This window comes from Phyllobates terribilis, unplaced genomic scaffold, assembly GCF_046119375.1.
Source record: "Phyllobates terribilis strain yellow unplaced genomic scaffold, ASM4611937v1 Scaffold_10__3_contigs__length_209671492, whole genome shotgun sequence".
NCBI lineage: Eukaryota > Metazoa > Chordata > Amphibia > Anura > Dendrobatidae > Phyllobates > Phyllobates terribilis.
The window spans coordinates 147,938,071-147,958,883 of record NW_027362770.1 but is presented as its reverse complement, the minus strand read 5'-3'; the positions used below and the strand labels follow the sequence as shown (position 1 = coordinate 147,958,883).

Here is a 20,813-nt window from a genome sequence, read left to right as displayed (position 1 = left end):
ATGTCATCCAAATACACAACCACATTTTTACCGATCAAAGGTCTAAGGATGTCATTAATCAGATTCTGAAAAAATGCAGGAGCATTAGTAAGACCAAAAGGCATAACCAGATTCTCAAAATGACCCACAGGAGTGTTAAAAGCAGTCTTCCATTCATCACCCTCCTTCATGCGCAACAGATTGTATGCCCCCTTAAGGTCAATTTTAGAGAACCACTTGGCCCCCAATAACTGGTTAAACAGATCAGGAATCAATGGCAGTGGGTAAGGATTGCGTACCGTAATTTTGTTAATCTCACGAAAATCCAGACAAGGACGTAAACCGCCGTCCTTTTTTTTTACAAAAAAAAATCCAACCGCCACAGGAGACTTAGAGGGCCTAATGTGACCGGCGGCCAAACTTGTCTGTATGTATTCCTCCAAAGCCTTCCTCTCAGGAATAGTAAGGTTAAATAAACGACTTTTAGGAAGAGTCGCTCCAGGGACAAATTCAATAGAACAATCATAGTCTCTATGGGGAGGCAAAACCTGCGATTCTTTCTCAGAAAAAACTCTCCAAAAATCCTGAATAGGAACAGGCAATTCTCCCCTATCCAAAGCTGCAATACGCCCGTTACAACACTTGTCATAACATTTATGGCTCCAGGATTTAATTTCACTGGTAGACCAATCCAGTACAGGATTGTGAAATTTTAACCAGGGCAAACCCAATATTACTGGAGAAGGCAAGTTATTCAACACTACCAAATCCAATTTCTCATGGTGAACACCATTAATAGTGAGAGGAAATTCACTGACCTTGAGAGTAATATTCTTCAAAGGGGAGCCATCCACAGAAACCACAGCAATGGGGGATGATAAAGGTTCAGGTTTTAAATTGAGTTTTTCCACGAATCCCCCATCAATAACATTCAGTGTAGACCCGCAATCAACAAACACCCGAAATTCCATTAATTTTTCCTGAGCAATCGTGGAAGCAGCTAAAAATATACCCTTGGAATTTAAACAGGCAATACGGGCGTGACTGACCATTTTTTTTTCTTTCTTCATACGAAGCTCACAGCCTTTAATCAAATGACCAGATTTTCCACAATAGAAACACAAGCCTTCTGAAAAACGACGGTGTTTTTCTTGAGAGCGAGGTGCCACCGATCCAATCTCCATCGGTTCACCACTGTTAGTACACACATTATCATAACCAGAAACTGACATAGCAGAGGATTTGCTCTCATTAACCCTAGCACGCAGTCTTCTGTCCACCCGTATAGCTAATTGCATAGCCTGTTGCAAATCCTCAGGTGTAGGATAAGCAATTAGCAGGTCTTTAACCTTTTCACTGAGCCCAGCAAGAAATAGACTTTTCAGAGCAGAATCGTTCCACCCTGTTTGAGTGGACCAACGACGAAAATGTGTACAATATTTTTCCATATTACCTGATCCTTGTTTTAAACGTCTCAACTCAGTCTCAGCTGATGCCACACGGTCAGGATCATCATATAATAGTCCTAAAGCAGAAAAAAAACTATCCACTGATCTGAAGCATGTATCACTAGGTTGCAAAGAAAAGGCCCACTCCTGAGGCTCTTTGCGCAAAAGTGACATTATGAACCCTACGCGCTGGGATTCATCCCCAGAGGACTTGGGTCTCAAACGAAAATACAATAAGCAAGCATTTTTAAATGAAAAAAATTCTCGATGTTCACCAAAAAATAAATCCGGCAAACATACCTTAGGCTCCAAGAAATATGCTCCAGGACAGTTACTCACGTGCTGACGGAGCTCGGCCACTTCCAGAGAGAGTCCCTGCAGGTGTTTAGCCAAATCCTGAACCGACACCATGATGGAACAAAAAAAAATCTTTCCTTAGAGAATTTACAGGCTGGACTTACTGTTATGTTCTGCTACCAAAGCTAAGGAAAGAGAGGAGATCTGTCCCTACTATAAGACTCAGCTGAATCCCTACGATGTAACAGGGAACCTGATCCTGCGATCAGACCTGCTAAAGTCCTAATCTAGTCTGTACGGAGACCTATAGATTTGGGGAGGGAATCCCTACAAGTACTAAGGACTGGGAGGAATATGGGACACCTCCTAACAGAAATAGCAGCAGACAGACGAACAAACAAAATAGATAGAACCTAGAGGTCCGTAGACCAAGCAAACTAACAGAGTTAGATACAGAGCACAGGCTAGCTAGAAAGTAGATATACAATGAAGTCCAGCAAAGCCAGAAGGGCGGAGCAGGATTAAATAGGCCAACAAGGTCATGTGACCAGCAAAGGAAAAAAAACCTAACAGCAAGGTTCTAACAAATAATACCAAAGAATTTGTAATTGCAATCATTTTCAGGAAGAAACTGAGTATTATCTGACAGAATTGCAGGGGTGCCAATACTTTTGGCCAGCACTGTACATACACATAATTATATACACATATATACACTGCTCAAAAAAATAAAGGGAACACTCCAATAACACATCCTAGATCTGAATGAGTGAAATATTCTCATTGAATACTTTGTTCTGTACAAAGATGAATGTGCTGACACCAAAATCACACAAAAATCATCAATAGAAATCAAATTAATTAACCAATGGAGGCCTGGATTTGGAGTCATCCCCAAAATTAAAGTGGAAAAACACACTACCGGCTGATCCAACTTTGATGTAATGTCCTTAAAACAAGTCAAAATGAGGCTCAGTATTGTGTGTGGCCTCCACGTGCCTGTATGACCTCCCTACAACGCCTGGGCATGCTCCTGATTAGGTTGCGGATGGTCTCCTGTGGGATCTCCTCCCAGACCTGGAATAAAGCATCCGCCCACTCCTGGACAGTCTGTGGTGCAACGTGACGTTGGTGGATGGAGCGAGACATGATGTCCCAGATGTGCTCCATCGGATTCAGGTGTGGGGAACGGGCGGGCCAGTCCATAGCTTCAATGCCTTCTTCTTGCAGGAACTGCTGACACACTCCAGCCACATGAGGTCTGGCATTGTTCTGCATTAGGAGGAACCCAGGGCCAACCGCACCAGCATATGGTCTCACAAGGGGTCTGAGGATATCATCTCGGTACCTAATGGCAGTCAGATTACCTCTGGGGAGCACATGGAGGGCTGTGCGGCCCTTCAAAGAAATGCCACCCCACACCATTACTGACCCACTGCCAAACCGGTCAGGCTGAAGGATGTTGCAGGCAGCAGATCGCTCTCCACGGCATCTCTAGACTCTATCACTTCTGTCACATGTGCTCAGTGTGAACCTGCTTTCATCTGTGAAGAGCACAGGGCGCCAGTGGCGACTTTGCCAATCCTGGTGCTCTGTGGCAAATGTCAAGCGTCCTGCACGGTGTTGGGCTGTGAGCACAACCCCCATCTGTGGACGTCGGGCCCTCATACTACCCTCATGGAGTCGGTTTCTAACCGTTTGTGCAGACATGCACATTTGTGGCCTGCTGGAGGTCATTTTGCAGGGCTCTGGCAGTGCTCCTCCTGTTCCTCCTTGCACAAAGGCGGAGGTAGCGGTCCTGCTGCTGGTTTATTGCCCTCCTATGGCCCCCCCCACGTCTACTGGTGTACTGGCCTGTCTCCTGGTAGCGCCTCCAGCCTCTGGACACTACACTGACAGACACAGCAAACCTTCTTGCCACAGCTCGCACTGATGTGCCATCCTGGATGAGCTGCACTACCTGAGCAACTTCTGTGGGTTGTAGAGTCCGTCTCATGCTACCACGAGTGTGAAAGCACAACCAACATTCAAAAGTGACCAAAACATCAGCCAGAAAACATTGGTACTGAGATGTGGTCTGTGGTCCCCACCTGCAGAACCACTTCTTTACTGAGGGTGTCTTGATAATTGCCAATAATTTCCATCTACTGTCTATTCCATTTGCACAACAGCATGCGAAATTGATTGTCAATCAGTGTTGCTTCCTAAGTGGACAGTTTGATTTCACAGAAGTTTGATTTACTTGGAGTTAAATTCTGTTGTTTAAGTGTTCCCTTTATTTTTTTGAGCAGTGTGTGTATATATATATATCCACACAAACATATACACACACATATATACACACACACATATATATATATATATATATGTATATATATATATATATATATATATACACATATACACACACACACATACAGTACAGACCAAAAGTTTGGACACACCTTCTCATTTAAAGATTTTTCTGTATTTTCATGACTTTGAAAATTGTACATTCACACTGAAGGCGTCAAAACTATGAATTAACACATGTGAAATTATATACTTAACAAAAAAGTGTGAAACAACTGAAAATATGTCTTATATTCTAGGTTCTTCAAAGTAGCCACCTTTTGCTTTGATGACTGCTTTGCACACTCTTGGCATTCTCTTGATGAGCTTCAAGACGTAGTCACCGGAAATGGTCTTCCAACAATCTTGAAGGAGTTACCAGAGATGATTAGCACTTGTTGGCCCTTTTGCCTTCACTCTGCGGTCTAGCTCACCCCAAACCATCTTGATTGGGTTCAGGTCTGGTGACTGTGGAGGCCAGGTCATCTGGCGTAGCACCCCATCACTCTCCTTCTTGGTCAAATAGCCCTTACACAGCCTGGAGGTGTGTTTGGGGTCATTGTCCTGTTGAAAAATAAATGATGGTCCAAATAAACGCAAACCGGATGGAATAGCATGCCGCTGCAAGATGCTGTGGTAGCCATGCTGGTTCAGTATACCTTCAATTTTGAATAAATCTCCAACAGTGTCACCAGCAAAGCACCCCCACACCATCACACCTCCTCCTCCATGCTTCACGGTGGGAACCAGGCATGTAGAGTCCATCCGTTCACCTTTTCTGAGTCGCACAAAGACACGGTGGTTGGAACCAAAGATCTCAAATTTGGACTCATTAGACCAGTGGAAATCTGTGCTTTGGTCTGATGTCCATTCCTTGTGTTCTTTAGCCCAAACAAGTCTCTTCTGCTTGTTGCCTGTCCTTAGCAGTGGTTTCCTAGCAGCTATTTTACCATGAAGGCCTGCTGCAAAAAGTCTCCTCTTAACAGTTGTTGAAGAGATGTGTCTGCAGCTAGAACTCTGTGTGGCATTGACCTGGTCTCTAATCTGAGCTGCTGTTAACCTGCGATCTCTGAGGCTGGTGACTCAGATAAACTTATCCTCAGAAGCAGAGGTGACTCTTGGTCTTCCTTTCCTGGGGCGGTCCTCATGTGAGCCAGTTTCTTTGTAGCACTTAATGGTTTTTGCAACTGCACTTGGAGACACTTTCAAAGTTTTCCCAATTTTTCGGACTGACTGACCTTCATTTCTTAAAGTAATGATGGCCACTCGTTTTTCTTTACTTAGCTGCTTTTTTCTTGCCATAATACAAATTCTAACAGTCTATTCTGTAGGACTATCAGCTGTGTATCCACCAGACTTCTGCACAACACAACTGATGGTCCCAACCCCATTTATAAGGCAAGAAATCCCACTTATTAAACCTGACAGGGCACACCTGTGAAGTGAAAACCACTTCCGGTGACTACCTCTTGAAGCTCATCAAGAGAATGCCAAGAGTGTGCAAAGCAGTCATCAAAGCAAAAGGTGGCCACTTTGAAGAACCTAGAATATAAGACATATTTTCAGTTGTTTCACACTTTTTTGTTAAGTATATAATTCCACATGTGTTAATTCATAGTTTTGATGCCTTCAGTGTGAATGTACAATTTTCATAGTCATGAAAATACAGAAAAATCTTTAAATGAGAAGGTGTGTCCAAACTTTTGGTCTGTACTGCACATATTATCTACTACATAATTGTCTTATCCCGTCTGTCTCTCTGTCTTGGAAATCCCGCGTCAGTCATTGGTCTGGCAGCGGCCAATCAGCGCCGCGGGATTTCTGAAAAAAGACAGCGCCCGTTAGCGGCTCATCTGCGGGACGGAGATGCAGCCGGGAGATGACCGGCGCGAGGCACTCATCTCCCGGCCGGTAGCAGCAGAAGGACCCCGACCGCCGGACCCATCTGCGGGACGGAGATGCAGCCGGGAGATGAGCGGCGCGAGGCACTCATCTCCCGGCCGGTAGCAGCGGAAGGACCGCCGGCGTCGCTGACCTCCATGCGGAAGGGAGGACCGGGGAGCGGCGCTGCCGGTCGGGATACTTCTGCTGCGAGCGCCCGCTCATGTCCCGGGTTCTCGCTGCGGAAGTACCCGCACAGGCTGCGCCGCTCCCCGGTCCTCACCAAGACGATTCGATGATTGGTCGCGGTCTTCGGACCCGACCAATCACTGATCTTACCGCAAAAGTTAAACACTACTGCGCTGATTGGTCGCGGACCCTGCCCGCGACCAACCACCGATTTGGGCGCTAAATTTAAATATCGGCCGCGACCAATCACCGATCTTGGCTCCACATTTAAACAACGCTGTGCTGATTGGTCGCCGACGCTGGGCACGACCAATCACCGATTTTGGCGCCACATTTAAATAGCGTCCGCGAGCAATCAGCACAGCTGTGTTTAAATGTGGAGCCAAGATCGGTGATTGGTCGCGGCCGATATTTAAATTTGGCGCCCAAATCGGTGATTGGTCGCGGGCAGGGTCCGCGACCAATCAGCGCAGTAGTGTTTAACTTTTGCGGTAAGATCAGTGATTGGTCGCGGGCCAAGACCGCGACCAATCACCGATTTGTGCGGCACATTTAAATAGCGGCCGCGACCAATTGGTTGTCAGCGCCGCTCCCCGGTCCTCCCTTCACACCCTAGCCGCATGGATGTCAGCGGCGCTGCCTGTGCGGATACTTCCGCTGCCAGAACCTGGGACATGAGAGGGCGCTCGCAGCAGAAGTATTCCGACCCGCAGCTCCGCTCCCCGGTCCTCCCTTCACACCCTAGCCGCATGGATGTCAGCGGCGCCGCCTGTGCGGATACTTCTGCTGCGAGAACCCGGGACATGAGCGGGCGCTCGCAGCAGAAGTATCCAGACCTGCAGCGCCGCTCCCCGGTCCTCCCTTGACACGCTAGCCGCAGATGTCCCCACAGTATCCGCATGGTGTTACAAAGGTCCGGACATTTGTGTTAAAAATCGCTGATTGGTCGCCGACGCTATTTAAATGTGGCGCCAAAATCGGTGATTGGTCGTGCCCAGCGTCGGCGACCAATCAGCGATTTTTAACACAAATGTCCGGACCTTTGTAACACCATGCGGATACTGTGGGGACATCAGCGGCTAGGGTCTGAAGGGAGGACAGGAGAGCGGCGCTGCGGGTCGGGATACTTCTGCTGCGAGCGCCCGCTCATGTCCCGGGTTCTCGCAGTGGAACTATCCGCACAGGCAGCGGCGCTGACATACATGCGGCTAGGGTGTGAAGGGAGGACCGGGGAGCGGCGCTGACATCCAATTGGTCGCGGCCGCTATTTAAATGTGCCGCACAAATCGGTGATTGGTCGCGGTCTTGGCCCGCGACCAATCACTGATCTTGCCGCAAAAGTTAAACACTACTGTGCTGATTGGTCGCGGACGCTATTTAAATGTGGCGCCAAAATCGGTGATTGGTCGCGCCCAGCGTCGGCGACCAATCAGCACAGCGGTGTTTAAATGTGGAGCCAAGATCGGTGATTGGTCGCGGCCGATATTTAAATTTGGTGCCCAAATCGGTGATTGGTCGCGGGCAGCGCCAGCTACCAATCAGCGATTTTTAACACAAATGTCCGGACCTTTGTAACACCATGCGGATACTGTGGGGACATCAGCGGCTAGGGTGTGAAGTGAGGACCGGGGAGCGGCGCTGCGGGTCGGGGTACTTCTGCTGCTAGCAGTCGCTCATCTCCCGGCTTCTCGCATCGGAAGTAGCCGCACAGGCAGCGGCGCTCCCCGGTCCTCACTAATACGATTCCGCTCCCCGCTCCTCACCAATACGATTCGCTGATTGGTCACGCTCTCCGCCCGCGACCAATCAGTGATCTTGGCGCCAAATTTAAACACCGCTCTGCTGATTGGTCGCGGCCACCAGACGCGACCAATCAGCGATTTTGGCGCCAAATTTAAACGCCGCTCTGCTAATTGGTCGCAGATGCCGGCCGCGACTAATCAGCAGTATTGGCGCCAAATTTAAACCCCGCTCTGCTGATTAGTTGCGGTTGCCGGCCGCGACCAATCAGCAGTATTGGCGCCAAATTTAAACACCGCTCTGCTGATCGGCTGGCCACCGCGACCAATCAGCGATTTTGGCGCCAAATTTAAACACCGCTCTGCTGGTCGCGGTTGCCGGCCGCGAGTAATCAGCATTGTTGGCGCCAAATTGCCAGCCGCGACTAATCAGCATTATTGCCGCCAAATTTAAACACCGCTCTGCTGAATGGTCACGTTCTCTGGCCGCGACCAATCAGCATTATTGGGGCAAAATTTAAACCCCGCTCTGCTGATTGGTCACGGCCGGCGGTCGGGACTAATCAGCGATATAGTTGCTAAATTTCAAGACCGCTTTGCTGATTGGTCACGGTTGCCGGCCAAAACCAATCGGCCCGAGGTCTGTAGGATAATGGTCACTCGTTGTATCTTGACAGCTTTAGCCTGGGTATGATATTCATCGACTGTAGTTCTTGGAACAAGAGTTTGCAGGCATAGGGGATCCTTAGAGAAGATACGTGGCAGGAGGACTTACAGTAATGGCACCTGATGAGATATATACACAGTGATCAGGAAACAAGTCACAAAAATCAGTGATGAGGAATGTGTGATTGAGGTTGGAGGGGGATAACGATGGCGGAGTCGGGTAACAGTAATTGGCATGGCTCGCTTGTGTTGACCGCACACTGACACATATTTGGCCGCCCTCACAGACTGCCGACACCAGACTATCCCTCCAGGACATCACCATAATTATTAAATTGGTGGCAATAGTGATATTGATATGAGTGGTGAGAGTGACTGGTGAGTAATTTGCACACTAATGCCCCCTTGGACCGACAGCTCTCTCCCGATTCCCCATACACAGGAACGCAAGCTGGCCGAGCGCTCCTGTGCTCTCTGAGAGAGCCGCCACCAGACATCTCAGGCGACGGCTTCTCTCTTCAATAACAAAAGGATTGGCAGTCCCAAATCAGACATGCCAGATCCTTCTGTCCCCCCAACTTCAATCGGGGGACAGTCAGGAGGCCTCTATACTCAATAGTCTAATGTGTATCGAGTACTTTAGTGATCACTGGCGTGTGTGATTGTTACGGTGGCCGGAGCCTACGGCGGCGGCGGCCAGAGCACCCGGCGGCAGCTGCGGCCAAAACTATGGTGGCTGCAGTGGTGCCTAGAGTATCAATAGCTGTAGTAGTAGAGGGCACTTGGGGGTGAGAATAACAATGGGGGGGATAATTAGAATTATGATGGGCATGACAATGATAATAATAATAGCAGAAGACATATTTACGCTCTGTATTCACAAGTTCCAACTTGGTCACCGACCACTTTCCTTAAGTTCGTAGAAATTTAACAGGACCCACTTTTTATATGTGAACTGTACAGGAAAATAAACTCTAGATCTCCTGCATCATCTGTAGGGGTTGATAGACTGGAGTCCTCCACAACCCTCAAACTGATGACTAGGAGGAAGGGGCTTGTGCCTAAAACATGGTCCAAAAGTGTAAATACTTTCTTGCAGGACAATCTTTTTAGATACAGACACTTACCAGCCGGAATAACCAAGTAATCCACACTGTCCGCAAACATCGACCTCAAAGGCATCGCTGGAAATCATCAGCCTCTCCAGTAGCAGCATACTGGCCCCGTAACCGATTAAGCAGTCACGTTCCATTTCTGCAAGGCGCAATCCACCATCACGGGATCGCCCTTCAGTAGGCTGCCTGGGGAAACGGCAGAAAACTGTAATCAGAGGTGTACTTTACAGAGACATTGCATAGTGTGAGTATATGCGAATTCTATATCTGTGCAATTAATGTGCTACACTATTCACTGATATCACTCACGCTCGTACTGACGACAATCGTGTTCTCCCCAATGTCACTAGCAACACTCACACTGATGTAGCAAACACTGATAACACACTCATGACACTCCTTTCCACATCACTCACAATGACGTGACGCGGTCTGACAAACGTCACATAACTCGCACCCACTCCAGTAACTCCTGCTGACACGGATGTCATGCTCATGATAATATATTGGAATAGCTATTTGCACTTAGGACCCCCCGCGCACAAAAAAAACCTTCAGATGCAAAAGAACTTTGCACAAATATCACTAACATAATTCATACTGTGACAACATATACATATAGTACCGACAAGATTGAGTAACGTCCCTAAGAGTATGTGCACAAAGCCTCTTTTTCAGGCGGATTCCGCCTGACAAAGGGCTCAATAAATGTTAAAAATTGTGAACAAAAGCACAGCAATGTCAAAATAACTTGCTGTACATACTTAGAAAACCATGAAGCAATATATAGATACACATACACACATACTGTATTTTTAGGACTTTAAGGCGCACTTTTTAGCAAGAAAAAAATCTTGCTAAAAAGTGTGCGGCTCATACTCCTATGATTGAGGAGAATATAAAACTGAGGGCACGTTCACACAAAGTTTTAGTATTCCACTCCAAAATGTAAAAAATGCTTTTTACATTCACTTCACAGTGATTTTAAATAGGAACACATTATTATGCACATTTTTTTCCACGTTTTAAAAAAAATAAAAAGATTTCGGTGTAAAATTAAAAAAAGTCACAATTTTTAGGTATTGTTTGGTAAAACAAAAAAACAAATCTGTGATGGTATTTGCTTTGGAATACCTCCACTGTCATAGCCGACAGCAGCACACAGGAGACATGGTCACAGCTTTCATTGACAGCGGCTCTGTCCGGAGCCTTTTCTGCACATGTCTGGAACAGATGCTGTCAGGTCACCTCTCCCGACACGGAGGACCGTGCACTCAAATCAAGGCTGAGGGATTGGATTTCAATAAACACGCCTGTCTAGTAGAATCTGGGCAGGATCCCAAGATCAGCTATAGCAGTAATCCACTTACAAGATATGTAGCCTAATCAGTGTACAATTAATAGTCATGTCTTTTTTTTTCTTTAATATACTTTGTGTAGTATTTTTCAGACAAATTGTAATTTTTTCTCTCACTGTTTTGAGGTACATATAAATTCTTTTGTTTTAGTGACGCAAATATTGAAAAAAATGATTTTTGGTTTAGGTTGTTTGTTTTTTTCTTACATGTACAGTATATAATAAAATATATTTTATGTGAAAAAAAATCTGATTTTTTCTTGTTGTGGAGACTTTTTACTTTATTACTTTTTTTTGCGAGTATATATATTTTTTGATAAGCTTGTTCCCCAAAAGATCAAAGATGTGTGGAGAATTTTTTTTTTCCACTGTAACTGGGGCATTCATAGGAGAAACAGTTACAGAGGAAAAAAAGCCCCGTCCCGCCCCCTGAAGTTCCAAATGTCACGGACACAGCTGATCTGTGTCTGTAAGGACCCAGGAGCTCTGATACACCTGCATACACCTAGCGATCATGTGATCACCAAGCCATAAACTAAGTAATGTTCATTGAGTGCTAAGAAGCTGGTAAAATAGAAGACAGAAGTGGTAGTAAACTGCTTCTGTCTACTTGCCAGGGTCCCCAGCTGCGTCTAACAGCCAGACACTCAACATGCTCCTGCTAGATTACAGGAGATTTAATCCTCTGCCAGAAATCTACAATATTGTGGATTTGAGCCCAGGGCCAGCACTTGGTCAGTAGGAGGATACCAACATGGCCGTTGGACCAGGGTCCTGCAAATCTTTTTGCTACCTTACCTTGTGAGAACAGCTCTGGGTCCTCTTGCTCGGGCATGCATCTTATCCAACACCATGTGCTTCAGCTTCTGGTAGTACACAGGGCCAAAGTAAATATAAGCCTCTAGAGGTTCTCTACAAAAGGAGTACAAATACATACAGCAAAGTCTTAATTACAATGTAACAAAGAAAATGACGGCACTTCCACTACAAGAAATAGGTGTGAACAGGTGCCTACTAAGAGGAGCTACCTCCATGTACAATAAACAAACAAAGTACCACACTGTAACGCTGAGTATGTAAATATGAAGTATGAAATATGAATAGCATTACTGCTATAGAAAATTGAAATAAATAAGAAATTTTAGCGCATGTAAATATGAAGTATGAATAGCATTACTGCTGTAGAATATAGAAATAAATAAGAAATCTTAGCACATAAATTTGCCAATTCATGTGTACCTGACAGCCGCGGTAAGGCGTTACCGCGGCTGTCAGGTACACATGAATTGGCCAATTTATGCGCTAAGATTTCTTATTTATTTCTATATTCTACAGCAGTAATGCTGTTCATACTTCATACTTCATATTTACATGCGCTAAAATTTCTTATTTATTTCAATTTTCTATAGCAGTAATGCTATTCATATTTACATACTCAGCGTTACAGTATGCTACTTTGTTTATTTTTCATTACAATGTAAAACATCCACCAACATTTTGAAGCCTCTATAAAAATATATTTTTTTCAATTCCTCTGTTATTCCTCCTGGAAATTTATGGCAACTGGGTGTTACGATTTGCCTTGTCAATAGAGTGTTTGTCTATATAATCTGAAATTTTTCAATCATCGGTTCACAGTGTATAGGGAGTATTTGTGTCTAGTGGTCAATTTATTAATCATTTCCAGGAGGAACAAAAGAGGAACAGCACAAATAATAGTTTAATCGCAACCAGAATCTATGGAGAAGAGGAGATGGGTATATCAGAATCTTGCCTAGCGAAGCAAATGGCAAAACTTTTGTCAAGTCTTTGGCATCTTTAAGAAACCAGTTATTGCAAGTTCTTACCCAGTTATCCCAGATGTTACAAAATCCTTTCCCAGGTAATTATAACCATATCGAATGAGAACTTCACATACATCCTTTACTTTGCTGCCCCCAAAAGCTGTTCCATACTGAAATCTTCCATCGAGGACCCCGGCCTTTTCGGCTAATAGTTCAATCAATTTCCCGACCTGGGTAGAGACATGCAGAGAAATGTTTCAGGGAATTCTGGGTAATAGAAATTGCCATTAACAAAAAAGTGACATCCTTCAGCTTCAGGTCCACAGCCATGTGTATCCATGCCTACACCACGTTCTCTACCCTACTAAGAAGAAAAGGTTGGCAAATGGAAAAAAAAAAGTAACATAGAATTGCCGATTCAGACTACACAGAGGGTTTGGTTGTAGTCTGTTGCCATGGATACTCATAGAACTCTACATCAGAAGTATAAACAAAACGATAGAAGATATTTAACCAAGACCAATTACAAAGTTTCTTCATTTTTTAATTTAGACGCACTCGAGCAGTAAACAGAAATATAACCTTTACATATCCCTTATAAAAGAGAAATATAAAAAGTAATAGAGGGACAGTTGACAGATGCAGTTTAGTAGATGCACCAATTACATTTTTAATTATTTTATTTTATCATTTTATAGAAGTCTTAAAATCCTAAGGGTTAAAGATCACAGCTGTGTAATAAGCACACTAATTGACATTTCTTCAGTCTGACGGTTATCTCCTAATAATTGCGATCCAGAGACCCCCGCAATCTTATACACCGTGACAAATAACATTGCTCTGGATTACTGCTCATACTTCTTACAGGGACTTGATGTCACTCCCTGATCACAAAGTCTCCAAAGTCAACGGTACTAACAGCCGGGGGTTTATTAGTTTCACGTTAACAGGATTCTGCCCCCAATAAGCAGCCTCATGGGCTAGGAAACTACCCATTGCCTGCCAGACTCCGTAGAACATTCCTGAAAAAAATTTGGGACTTTAAAGGGGTTGTCCCATCTGTTACATTTATGGTACGGACATGTCAGAAATATCCGATAGATGCTTGGCCCTATTCGATCTTCTGTTAGAACAGTCATAAAGTTAAAAAATAATGATAAAATTCAGACAAAATGCAGTCACCAATCAGGAGAGTTTAATGAAGACACACCCACTAAATATGTTTTCATAGGGCTCCCTCTTGTGGTGGAAATATATAAAGAAAATATACAACGTCCCAATCTCTAGGTTTTGTTTTTTTTCTCAGTTGCCAGTGTCATCTGTGGTGTGTGTGAGGGGAGTCTGGGTACGGATTCATTTCAAAAGCTAGGCCAGCCCCCCCTCTCTCACAGATGCACAGACAAAGAAGGGGGCTGGCTAAGCTATTGCAATAAGTAGTCAACCAGCCATGAATAATGCATTTTCTGATGCTGGTGCATGAGCAGCTGAAAAATGCGCCAAGTTTATTGGCCTATTAGTAGAGTTGGCGCATCTTACTCCAAACTGAGATCAAAATTGGCATACCACTCACGTATTTCATATTAACTAGTTCAGGTCCAGGCCATTTCCCCACATTTGTGACCAAGCACATTTTCGAATTTTATCGTTCATGCGGTTTTAGTGGCACTAAAAAATTCTCTCTTTTGGATATTCAAATAGTTTTTGCCTTTTTTTCACAATATAGGGCTTAATTTTTGTCATTTTTTTCGGCTAACAAGGGAAAATGCAAAGAGAAATAGGAAATGTGTGTTTTTTTTTTTTTTACAACATAAGACCAATAAAAAACCCTTTAAATTGCATTCCTTGTCTCATAGAAATTATTGTTATATATTGGACCTTTTTTTTTTTTTAGCTGGGGGCAGGGATTTTAGCAGCGATTCGGATAGGCAGTGTCTTTTTTTTGGGGATATTTATACATCGGGTGAAATAAGTCTTGAACCCTAAACCAATTTTCTAAGTAAATATATTTCTAAAGGTGCTATTGACAGGAAATTCTCACCAGATGTTGGTAAACTATCCAATCCACACAGGCAAATAAATCAAATCATAGATGTCCATAAATTAAGGTATGTGTCATAATGAGAAATGACACAGGGAAAAAGTATTGAACACACTTACTGAAATTTATTACTTTGTACAAAATCCTTTGTTGGTGATGATAGATTCAAGACGCCTCCTGTATGGAGAAACTAGTCGCAGGTATTGCTCAGGTGTGATTTTGGCCCATTCTTCCACACAAACACTCTTCAAATCCTGAAGGTCCCATGGGCTCTTTCTATAAACTCTGAGCTTTAGTTCCTTCCATAAATTTTCTATTGGATTCAGGTCCGGTGATCGGCTCGGCCATTGTAGCAGCTTTATTTTCTTTGAAACCAATTGAGAGTTTCCTTGGCTGTATGTTTGGGATCATTGTCTTGCTGAATTGTCCACCCTCGTTTTCATCATCCTGGTAGATGGCAGCAGATTTTTAGCAAGAATGTCTCAGTACATTCGTCCATTTATCTTTCCTGAAATCATATGAAGTTTGCCAGTGACATATGCTGAAAACAGCCCCACACCATGAGGTTCCCACCTCAAAACTTCACTGTTGGTAAGGTGTTTTTGGGGTGATATGCAGTGCCTTTTGGCTTCCAAACATGGTTTGCAGTAAGGCATCCAAAAAATTCAATTTTGGTCTCATCTGACCAGACTATATTTTCCCAGTATTTCATAAGCTTGTATAAATTGTGTTGAGCAAACTTTAAACACACTTGAACATGCTTTTTGTACAGCAATTGAGTCTTGCAAGGTGAGCGTGCATACAGGCCATGGAGGTTGAGGGCATTACTTATTGTTTTCTTTGAAACAATAATACCTTCTGATTCAAGGTCCTTCTGTAGCTCTCCATAGGTGATCCTTGTCTCCTGGACAATTCTTCTGATAATTATTTTCACTCCTATGTTTAAAATCTTGCGTGAAGCTCCTTGTCGTGGCTGGTTTATGGTGAAATGATGTTCTTTCAACTTTCAGATTATGGCCTCAACAGTTCTCACTGCAACCTTCAGAAATTCTTCTGTACCAATGCCATCAGTATGTTTTCCAGCAATAAGGTTGCGAAGATCTTGAGACAGCTCACTGGTTTTACCCATCGTAAGAGGTTTCTTGTGTGGCACCTTGGTAATGAAACACCTATTTATAAGCCATCTGTTGAACCAGCTGATATGTTTCACTGAGTGGTAGGTTAGCTTTCTAATTACTGATAGATTTCAGCAGGTGTCATGAATTTCCATGGCTTATTGCACCTCTCTCCATGTGTTCAATAATTGATACCCTGTGTCATTTCTCATTATTACACATAACTCAATTTATGGACATCTATGATTTGATTTCTTTGCCTGTGTGGATTGGATGGGTTGTTACCAATAGCGGGTGAGAATTTCATGTCAGCAGCGCCTTTATAAATATATTTATTTAGAAAAATGGTGACATGTTCAATACTTATTTCACCAGCTTCATGTTTCTTGTTTTATTGATTTTCATTAAATTTACAAACTGTGTCCCCCATGAAGTCTTTAAAGACCGCTAGGGAGCATTTTAATGTATTAAAATACCGCATTTTTAAAAAATGTTACCAGAGGGTAAGGTATTAGTTGTGACTATCCTGTTTACTCCAGTGTTTTTTGTGTGGACCAGAAGTAACTTCTCAATGTAAGCCTGTGAGACTTAGAACGAGGCTCTCAAAGACTTATATTAGGAGCTAAATTAACAGTTTGTCAGTGATTTCCCAAAAGTCTGACCTGCGGTCACAAAATGGCGGAGAAAGACCGGAGCAGCACTAGAAACAATAGAAGACGGTGAAGATTATTTTACGCCACACACGGAATATGTATTACTGATACCCAAGTTGTGGTGAAATTTAAAAAAAACGCTGGAATGGAACTTTCATACATTCTGTTGATTGCCGATTTCCCCTGTAACTGGGGCTGGTATATTAGACCCAGTAAATGGAAAATTCAGTCACCTGCCTTTCTTTTTAGGACCCAGCAGCTCCTGTTTTCTTCTCATACTCAGCAATCACATGATACCTGGGTCCGGAGGAGGAAGCACTGTCAGTGGTTACAAATCTGTATACACCAGCGCTCGTTCAGCATTGAGGGCAGACATGGTAATAAACCTTGTTTGCCTTTTGTTTGGGGGGTTGTATCAAACAACAAGCTCATTGCCCCCACAGCTTCATAATGTCTTGCAAGCTACTTACTCTACCTTGACATTTTAGAATGTCAGTGCAGAGTAAAGTATGGACTGTTCAGACATTTATAGTCTATGGGAGGGTCAAACGTAGTTAAAAAAAAAAAAATCTGAATTACCTGAAGAAACAGCAGCACAATTCACATGTACACCAATTTGTACAAACTAATTTCTGCACCATTATATAAAACTCCAAGGAAAAAAAAGTCCATAAGAAATATCAATACGGTAACACTTATGGTCATACGAGATGGGAAGCCATGAGGATTCATGATGATATCAGGGCAGCTACCCGTTTCGCAAAATGGCATATCTTCCTGCTGAACTATTAATCCACATACACCTGCAGAAAAAAAATATTATAAAAATGAAAAAAATACATGTTACAATAAGCCCCTTTGTAACACCACTAGGCCTGATCTTTTAAACACCTATGCCTGCAATGATGACAAGAGGGCATCCTCTACGTCTAGCAGAAGAAAAGCTTTAATCATCACAGTTGAAGATTCTTTACTGTGCAAGCAGAGAGGCAAAGGATGCTTTACTGTACGAGTAGTGAGATTCCCTACCACATGATATTGTAATGGTTGATTCATTAAAAAAGTTGAGGGAGGGCCTGGATGATAAAACATTACAGGTTATGGGTACTAAATTCTGTGATGGGGAGTTGATCAAGAGAACTAGTGTGATTGTCGTATGTGGAGTCAGAAAGGAATTTCCCCCCTAATATGGGGCAATTGGCATTTGCCTCATGGAGTGTCTGCCTTCCTATGGACCAACATGGTAGGGTATAGGGTGAACTCGATCGACTTTTGTCTTGTTTTAACTTTAAAACTATGAAACTATGGTAATTGAAGTTTGATTGTACAACTAGAGCCTTAAAAAGGTGTTGTCCACTACTTGGAAAACCCTTTCTCAATCAATATGTTTACCCCAAGTAAAATAGCAGCTATGCTCCTCTCCGATGCCAGTGGTGTTGGAACTGGCTTCCTCTGAATGTCAGTTATGTCTGAAGGAGGGGAGAGTGAAGCAGCCACTTATTGGCTGCAGGGATCTCATGACAATGTCACGGAAGCCTCGGGAGATCCAATGCCGACACTGCTGGAACAGCTATTATTTTACATACAGATTGAGAAGGGGTTGTCCGAATAATGGACAACCCCTTAAAAGGGTACAGATGGATGAAGCCATGATATAGACACTAAATTGTGGGTCATTTTACAAGTTTAAGCGCACAGATAAATCTCTCTATTTAGAGCTTTTTGAGTATATTTCAAAGTTGCACCAAAACCTCTGCCCCATAAAATGATTCCAACGATTTTACCAATACAGTGCAAGAGTATAATAGACTAGATGGTGGCCCGATTCTAATGCATCGGGTATTCTAGAATATGCATGCGGCCGACCGGGCGCGACTAAGCAGTGAAGCAGTGTTTAAATGGGTTGTGCACTACTTTTAATTAACTTCACAATGTATCCCCTCGGTGCCCCTAATGAATTTTGTCATTACGTCATGTTGTCAATCCAGCTTGTGACAACATCGCTGACGACGCACAGCCAGTACGTAATTCTCCCGCCTGCAGCCGGATCTTGCTTCCGTTTACATCACGACTATTTGCGGCTGCAGCCAGGGATCTGCTGTTCCGCGCACCACAGTGAATGACGAGCTGTGGGCGGGGTTATCCCTCATCGTGTCACATCCAGCATCCACAGCGCGGTCTGTCAATGTGGTTTGTATGGCTCCGTCATTCCTCTAATCCTGGTTTGTACGGCTTTCTCATCTTAGCTTGTATAGCCCCCTTATCCTGGTTTTGTATGACCTACTCATTCCCCCATCTCTACAGCACAGTTAAAAAACTAAACGCTAATCCTCCCCTTGTTTCCTTTCTCTGCTCCAGCGCTGTCTGTCCTGTTTTCAGCAGCTCTTCGCAGGATCGGAGGCGCAGCACGCGCTCTCAGATACTGCTGTGATTAGCTGCTGTCTGTAGATTCGCTGCTTTCCACACCGGGACTAAGTGCGTGGAGAGGCACAAATCTGCATTCACTTTAGTAGCACATGCTGCAGATGTCGCTATGAAGATATAACAATAATACAATGAATACACAGAATTTTCGGTGTAAAATAATACTTTATTATTAACTATTATTGGTTATAGAACTTAATACAACTGAACAAAATTATTAAACAGATGATCGAAATATATAAACTATTCCATGAATATCTAACAATATTTTAAAATAAATCATCGGACAAAAGAAGTACGACCCTTGAACATATTTCTTAACAATATCAATCCTAAAATATTTTTGTACACGACATTTTTGGTGAATACTTTTGGACTATCTGTAAGCAACTTTCCTTGTAAATGGGTATCCAAAACATGCACCTTGACATTGGATCTCATTTTAACTCTTGAAAATGCAACATAGAGTTGTCCATGACCAAAAACGGGCTCCCGTAAATATATGCCAACACGGTGTAGAGTTTGACCTTGTGACTTGTTTATTGTCATGGCAAATGCTGGTTTTACTGGAAACTGTCGACGTCAAAGCCTAAATGGAAGACCGGTGTCTGAAGGACATAAATCAATGCGTGGAATGAACACTTCATCTCCTTTTGCAGATCCAGTGATCACTGTTGCTTGAATTATGTGGGAATGGAGTCCAGTAACAATAAGGCGAGTTCCATTACATAGACCATTTCTTGTATTTAGATTCCGCAGCAACATGACGATTGCGCCAACTTTAAGTTGTAGTCTGTGGGATGGCATTCCTGATGGCGTAACACTATTTAAAAATTCAACTGGATAATGCTCTCGTTCATCTTCATTGTCTACATCCACCAAATCATCACTTTTGTACAATTTATACTCTCCAGGCATTCTATCCATCACACGGGAATTTAGCAGAGCTACGTCATCATTCTTGGGACAGAGAATTGCATAGGAAGAGGCCCTCTCAACACTGCTTTGGTCGTTCACATCTATTTCAACGCGTTGTCCAAAAACATCACTTACGATGCAGTCAGTGCACAACATGTCTTCTGGTATTTCAATAATGTCTTCTGCAAGGTTATATTCATTGCTAAGTTCACCATTACCAAGTTTAAGAAGCCAGTTGCTGTACTCTGGGTCAGAAGATCGCATGTTGTTAATTAGTTGGCGTTTATTAAACTCTTTCCAAAGGTCAGACATTTTTATGGTGGACTCGATAATATTTGTTCTTGTTCCATTTGGTACAACTGGAAGGCATTGCCTAAAATCTCCGCCAAGGACAAAAACTTTACCTCCAAAAGTAATTTCATTTTTTTCTGCAATATTTGTAGTCATAACTTCACGCAGAAGTCTGTCAATTAAGCTCAAAGCATATTTGGGCACCATGGTGCACTCATCAAGTATCAAAAGATTTGCACTGTTTAACTGTTTTCCTGCAAATGTGTCTTGTTTGATTCTGGAAACGGAGATTTCATTGACTGGAACTGGTATCCCAAAGAGTGAATGCATAGTGCGACCTCCTCGTAAAAGGTTTGCTGCAATACCTGTTGTAGCCATGGCAATACGACTTTTCCCAACCCTCTAACGTGATGCATTAAATTTTCATAGAGGTATGTTTTACCGCTGCCTCCAGGACCATCAATAAAGAAACATTTTGGCGTTGGATCGGCTTGGTTTTCTACAGCGCTCACAATAGTGTCATATGCAATCCGTTGTTGTTGATTTAAGGAGTTTTTCTTCTCTGTTGCCAACAATAATTCAGAAGCT

General features: G+C 43.4%; 1 pseudogene; it reads right to left on the bottom strand.

The window, feature by feature from the left end:
* Nucleotides 1-8,502: 8,502 nt before the first annotated feature.
* LOC141164058 (DNA-directed RNA polymerase III subunit RPC2-like) overlaps nt 8,503-20,813 on the bottom strand; it is a 104,940-nt pseudogene continuing 92,629 nt past the window's right edge.